The sequence below is a fragment of the Heterodontus francisci genome, unplaced genomic scaffold, assembly GCF_036365525.1.
Source record: "Heterodontus francisci isolate sHetFra1 unplaced genomic scaffold, sHetFra1.hap1 HAP1_SCAFFOLD_701, whole genome shotgun sequence".
In the NCBI taxonomy this organism is placed as follows: domain Eukaryota; kingdom Metazoa; phylum Chordata; class Chondrichthyes; order Heterodontiformes; family Heterodontidae; genus Heterodontus; species Heterodontus francisci.
Genome location: NW_027140629.1, coordinates 492,501 through 500,000, shown reverse-complemented (window position 1 = coordinate 500,000; position 7,500 = coordinate 492,501).

Below are 7,500 nucleotides of genomic sequence, written 5' to 3'. Positions count from 1 at the left end.
GACAGTAGGAAATGGCCATACCGCTTTCCGGCCGATTGCCGCCGGACGTCCGGCCGCATTCGCTCGGTCTGCGCGGCCGGCGGTAGCCGGGGGCGAGGGGCATCGGGCGGTGGCGGAACCAGGCCGGCCCGACCGCTGGGGGCCGCCCGGGCGACGTTTGAATCTGTCGGGTCGGACCGCCGAATCCCGCGGGATTTCGGGATCGAATCTGCGGGTGGAATCGGCACCTCGTCCCGCTGTCCGGTTCCCCCCGGTCGACTGCAACGGGTTTCCGAGGCCCGTCGGTCAGGCGCGGTTCGCTCCGCAATCCGCCGGCCGATCGGCACCGGGCGGGGCTCTACGGAAAGAGGGGACCCTCCCGCGTCGAGTGCCGGCGCACCGACCCCGCAGGCTGACCGGGAAGGTGAAGACTCACCCCGCTGAATGCCCGGCCCCGGCTACCCTCCGGCTCCGGGGCCATAACTTCGGGGAGGGAGGTCCGATCCCCGCGCGGTCGACGGCAGGCGGTAGGGCTCGGAGGGGCGCGGCCTGGTCCGCGAGTGCCCCGGCGCCGCCCCTCTGCCCGTCCGAGGGACAGTAGGAAATGGCCATACCGCTTTCCGGCCGATTGCCGCCGGACGTCCGGCCGCATTCGCTCGGTCTGCGCGGCCGGCGGTAGCCGGGGGCGAGGGGCATCGGGCGGTGGCGGAACCAGGCCGGCCCGACCGCTGGGGGCCGCCCGGGCGACGTTTGAATCTGTCGGGTCGGACCGCCGAATCCCGCGGGATTTCGGGATCGAATCTGCGGGTGGAATCGGCACCTCGTCCCGCTGTCCGGTTCCCCCCCGTCGACTGCAACGGGTTTCCGAGGCCCGTCGGTCAGGCGCGGTTCGCTCCGCAATCCGCCGGCCGATCGGCACCGGGCGGGGCTCTACGGAAAGAGGGGACCCTCCGGCGTCGAGTGCCGGCGCACCGACCCCGCAGGCTGACCGGGAAGGTTAAGACTCACCCCGCTGAATGCCCGGCCCCGGGCACCCTCCGGCGCCGGGGCCATAACTTCGGGGAGGGAGGTCCGAGCTCCGCGCGGTCGACGGCAGGTGAAAGGGGCCGGTGCGCCGCGGAAGGCGACAGCAGTCCCGTCAGGCTGCACCTCTGCTCGGGCGAACGGCGTCAGGAAAAGGGGAGAGCACTTCCCCACCGATAGCTCCGGAACGCCCGGACCCATTGGCCCGCGGCACCGGTGGCTGCTAGAGGGCCTCCGGCGCCGTCAGCCGGGGTACGTCCCAGGCCGGCCGGACGGCGGGCAGCCGGAGGCAACGGCCTGGAACGGAGCCAGACTTGAGTCGTTCCGTGTGCCGTGGGCAAAAAGGCAGGGCTGCGGGTCAGCGCAGTTTGGCAAACCTAGCCGCAAGTGCGGGAAGGGCGGAGGAGCACACGGACGCCGCCTTCCCAAACTGAGCCCAAAGTGCCCAGGCATGCCCCCTTGATCTCGCCTAATCAGTGAGCCCAAAATAATTTCAGAGTGTGGAAACCTGATCCAAAAAGGTCGAAAAGAACGGCCAGAGATCAAGTCCGAAAGGGGAAATCAGTAACAAGCAAGCAGAGTAATCATTAACCAAAAAGCGCAAAATTATGTTAAAAGTGTGAAATCATTAACCAAAAAGTCGAAAATAATGTCCAGAGACCAAGTCCGAAAGTACAAATAATTAACCAGTAAGCAGAGTCATCATTAACCAAAAATCGCAAAAGTAAGTAAAAAGTGTGAAATCATTAACCAAAAATCGCAAAAGTAAGTAAAAAGTGTGAAATCATTAACCAAAAACTCGAAAATAATGTCCAGAGACTAAGTCCGAAAGGGCAAATGGTTAACCAGTAAGCAGAGTAATCATTAACCAAAAATCGCAAAAGTAAGTAAGAAGTGTGAAATCATTAACCAAAAATCGCAAAAGTAAGTAAAAAGTGTGAAATCATTAACCAAAAACTCGAAAATAATGTCCAGAGACCAAGTCCGAAAGGGCAAATGGTTAACCAGTAAGCAGAGTAATCATTAACCAAAAAGGGCAAAAGTAAGTAAAAAGTATGAAATCATTAACCAAAAAGCACAAAATTAAGTTAAAAGTGTGAAATCATTAACCAAAAAGTCGAAAATAATCTCCAGAGACTAAGTGCGAAAGGGCAAATGGTTAACCAGTAAGCAGAGTCATCATTAACCAAAAATCGCAAAAGTAAGTAAAAAGTGTGAAATCATTAACCAAAAACCCGAAAATAATGTCCAGAGACTAAGTCCAAAAGGGCAAATGGTTAACCAGTAAGCAGAGTAATCATTAACCAAAAATCGCAAAAGTAAGTAAAAAGTGTGAAATCATTAACCAAAAACTCGAAAATAATCTCCAGAGACTAAGTCCGAAAGGGCAAATGGTTAACCAGTAAGCAGAGTAATCATTAACCAAAAGGCGCAAAAGTAAGTAAAAAGTATGAAATCATTAACCAAAAAGCGCAAAAATATGTTAAAAGTGTGAAATCATTAACCAAAAAGTCGAAAATAATGTGCAGAGACTAAGTCCGAAAGGGCAAATGGTTAACCAGTAAGCAGAGTAATCATTAACCAAAAAGCGCAAAAATATGTTAAAAGTGTGAAATCATTAACCAAAAACTCGAAAATAATGTGCAGAGACTAAGTCCGAAAGGGCAAATGGTTAACCAGTAAGCAGAGTAATCATTAACCAAAAATCGCAAAAGTAAGTAAAAAGTGTGAAATCATTAACCAAAAACTCGAAAATAATCTCCAGAGACTAAGTCCGAAAGGGCAAATGGTTAACCAGTAAGCAGAGTAATCATTAACCAAAAGGCGCAAAAGTAAGTAAAAAGTATGAAATCATTAACCAAAAAGCGCAAAAATATGTTAAAAGTGTGAAATCATTAACCAAAAAGTCGAAAATAATGTGCAGAGACTAAGTCCGAAAGGGCAAATGGTTAACCAGTAAGCAGAGTAATCATTAACCAAAAAGCGCAAAAATATGTTAAAAGTGTGAAATCATTAACCAAAAACTCGAAAATAATGTGCAGAGACTAAGTCCGAAAGGGCAAATGGTTAACCAGTAAGCAGAGTAATCATTAACCAAAAAGCTTAAAAATATGTTAAAGTGTGAAATCATTAACCAAAAACTCGAAAATAATCTCCAGAGACTAAGTCCGAAAGGGCAAATGGTTAACCAGTAAGCAGAGTAATCATTAACCAAAAAGGGCAAAAGTAAGTAAAAAGTATGAAATCATTAACCAAAAAGCACAAAATTAAGTTAAAAGTGTGAAATCATTAACCAAAAACTCGAAAATAATGTGCAGAGACTAAGTCCGAAAGGGCAAATGGTTAACCAGTAAGCAGAGTAATCATTAACCAAAAAGCGCAAAATTATGTTAAAAGTGTGAAATCATTAACCAAAAACTCGAAAATAATGTCCAGAGACCAAGTCCGAAAGTACAAATAATTAACCAGTAAGCAGAGTCATCATTAACCAAAAATCGCAAAAGTAAGTAAAAAGTGTGAAATCATTAACCAAAAATCGCAAAAGTAAGTAAAAAGTGTGAAATCATTAACCAAAAACTCGAAAATAATCTCCAGAGACTAAGTCCGAAAGGGCAAATGGTTAACCAGTAAGCAGAGTAATCATTAACCAAAAATCGCAAAAGTAAGTAAAAAGTGTGAAATCATTAACCAAAAATCGCAAAAGTAAGTAAAAAGTGTGAAATCATTAACCAAAAACTCGAAAATAATGTCCAGAGACCAAGTCCGAAAGGGCAAATGGTTAACCAGTAAGCAGAGTAATCATTAACCAAAAAGGGCAAAAGTAAGTAAAAAGTATGAAATCATTAACCAAAAAGCACAAAATTAAGTTAAAAGTGTGAAATCATTAACCAAAAAGTCGAAAATAATCTCCAGAGACTAAGTGCGAAAGGGCAAATGGTTAACCAGTAAGCAGAGTAATCATTAACCAAAAATCGCAAAAGTAAGTAAAAAGTATGAAATCATTAACCAAAAAGCACAAAATTAAGTTAAAAGTGTGAAATCATTAACCAAAATGTCGAAAACAATGTCCAGAGACTAAGTCCGAAAGGGCAAATGGTTAACCAGTAAGCAGAGTAATCATTAACCAAAAAGGGCAAAAGTAAGTAAAAAGTATGAAATCATTAACCAAAAAGCACAAAATTAAGTTAAAAGTGTGAAATCATTAACCAAAATGTCGAAAACAATGTCCAGAGACTAAGTCCGAAAGGGCAAATGGTTAACCAGTAAGCAGAGTAATCATTAACCAAAAATCGCAAAAGTAAGTAAAAAGTATGAAATCATTAACCAAAAAGCACAAAATTAAGTTAAAAGTGTGAAATCATTAACCAAAATGTCGAAAACAATGTCCAGAGACTAAGTCCGAAAGGGCAAATGGTTAACCAGTAAGCAGAGTAATCATTAACCAAAAAGGGCAAAAGTAAGTAAAAAGTATGAAATCATTAACCAAAAAGCACAAAATTAAGTTAAAAGTGTGAAATCATTAACCAAAATGTCGAAAACAATGTCCAGAGACTAAGTCCGAAAGGGCAAATGGTTAACCAGTAAGCAGAGTAATCATTAACCAAAAATCGCAAAAGTAAGTAAAAAGTGTGAAATCATTAACCAAAAAGCGCAAAAATATGTTAAAAGTGTGAAATCATTAACCAAAAACTCGAAAATAATGTGCAGAGACTAAGTCCAAAAGGGCAAATGGTTAACCAGTAAGCAGAGTAATCATTAACCAAAATGCGCAAAAGTAAGTAAAAAGTGTGAAATCATTAACCAAAAATCGCAAAAGTAAGTAAAAAGTGTGAAATCATTAACCAAAAACTCGAAAATAATCTCCAGAGACTAAGTCCGAAAGGGCAAATGGTTAACCAGTAAGCAGAGTAATCATTAACCAAAAATCGCAAAAGTAAGTAAAAAGTGTGAAATCATTAACCAAAAACTCGAAAATAATGTCCAGAGACTAAGTCCAAAAGGGCAAATGGTTAACCAGTAAGCAGAGTAATCATTAACCAAAAAGCGCAAAAGTAAGTAAAAAGTATGAAATCATTAACCAAAAACTCGAAAATAATGTGCAGAGACTAAGTCCGAAAGGGCAAATGGTTAACCAGTAAGCAGAGTAATCATTAACCAAAAAGCGCAAAAATATGTTAAAAGTGTGAAATCATTAACCAAAAACTCGAAAATAATGTCCAGAGACTAAGTCCGAAAGGGCAAATGGTTAACCAGTAAGCAGAGTAATCATTAACCAAAATGCGCAAAAGTAAGTAAAAAGTGTGAAATCATTAACCAAAAATCGCAAAAGTAAGTAAAAAGTGTGAAATCATTAACCAAAAACTCGAAAATAATCTCCAGAGACTAAGTCCGAAAGGGCAAATAATTAACCAGTAAGCAGAGTAATCATTAACCAAAAAGCGCAAAAATATGTTAAAAGTGTGAAATCATTAACCAAAAACTCGAAAATAATGTCCAGAGACTAAGTCCGAAAGGGCAAATAATTAACCAGTAAGCAGAGTAATCATTAACCAAAAAGCGCAAAAGTAAGTAAAAAGTGTGAAATCATTAACCAAAAAGCACAAAATTAAGTTAAAAGTGTGAAATCATTAACCAAAAACTCGAAAATAATGTGCAGAGACTAAGTCCGAAAGGGCAAATGGTTAACCAGTAAGCAGAGTAATCATTAACCAAAAAGCGCAAAATTATGTTAAAAGTGTGAAATCATTAACCAAAAACTCGAAAATAATGTCCAGAGACCAAGTCCGAAAGTACAAATAATTAACCAGTAAGCAGAGTCATCATTAACCAAAAATCGCAAAAGTAAGTAAAAAGTGTGAAATCATTAACCAAAAATCGCAAAAGTAAGTAAAAAGTGTGAAATCATTAACCAAAAACTCGAAAATAATCTCCAGAGACTAAGTCCGAAAGGGCAAATGGTTAACCAGTAAGCAGAGTAATCATTAACCAAAAATCGCAAAAGTAAGTAAAAAGTATGAAATCATTAACCAAAAAGCACAAAATTAAGTTAAAAGTGTGAAATCAGTAACCAAAATGTCGAAAACAATGTCCAGAGACTAAGTCCGAAAGGGCAAATGGTTAACCAGTAAGCAGAGTAATCATTAACCAAAAATCGCAAAAGTAAGTAAAAAGTGTGAAATCATTAACCAAAAAGCGCAAAAATATGTTAAAAGTGTGAAATCATTAACCAAAAACTCGAAAATAATGTGCAGAGACTAAGTCCAAAAGGGCAAATGGTTAACCAGTAAGCAGAGTAATCATTAACCAAAATGCGCAAAAGTAAGTAAAAAGTGTGAAATCATTAACCAAAAATCGCAAAAGTAAGTAAAAAGTGTGAAATCATTAACCAAAAACTCGAAAATAATCTCCAGAGACTAAGTCCGAAAGGGCAAATGGTTAACCAGTAAGCAGAGTAATCATTAACCAAAAATCGCAAAAGTAAGTAAAAAGTGTGAAATCATTAACCAAAAACTCGAAAATAATGTCCAGAGACTAAGTCCAAAAGGGCAAATGGTTAACCAGTAAGCAGAGTAATCATTAACCAAAAAGCGCAAAAGTAAGTAAAAAGTATGAAATCATTAACCAAAAACTCGAAAATAATGTGCAGAGACTAAGTCCGAAAGGGCAAATGGTTAACCAGTAAGCAGAGTAATCATTAACCAAAAAGCGCAAAAATATGTTAAAAGTGTGAAATCATTAACCAAAAACTCGAAAATAATGTCCAGAGACTAAGTCCGAAAGGGCAAATGGTTAACCAGTAAGCAGAGTAATCATTAACCAAAATGCGCAAAAGTAAGTAAAAAGTGTGAAATCATTAACCAAAAATCGCAAAAGTAAGTAAAAAGTGTGAAATCATTAACCAAAAACTCGAAAATAATCTCCAGAGACTAAGTCCGAAAGGGCAAATAATTAACCAGTAAGCAGAGTAATCATTAACCAAAAAGCGCAAAAATATGTTAAAAGTGTGAAATCATTAACCAAAAACTCGAAAATAATGTCCAGAGACTAAGTCCGAAAGGGCAAATAATTAACCAGTAAGCAGAGTAATCATTAACCAAAAAGCGCAAAAGTAAGTAAAAAGTGTGAAATCATTAACCAAAAAGTCGAAAATAATGCCCAGAGACTAAGTCCGAAAGGGCAAATGGTTAACCAGAAAATCCGTCGAATAATGTCCAGAGACTAAGTCCGAAAGGGCAAATGGTTAACCAGTGGAAGGGCGATCAAGCGGAAAAATTTGCCCCGGTTACCCGGGATGGAGTTCCAGAGGTCCGGCCAGAGTTGTCAAATTCGTCCCGCTGATCGGACGCTTGTCATTCGGGTGGCTGGGGGTTGGCGGGGTATCTGCACAGTAGTAGGAGGTGGCAAGTCGGGACTTGGACGTTTATTCCAAGAGTCCACCCGAGCCTCCAGGTCTGCAGAGACCGACCCTAGCTGCCGCCCAACCGACTTTTAAGCCTT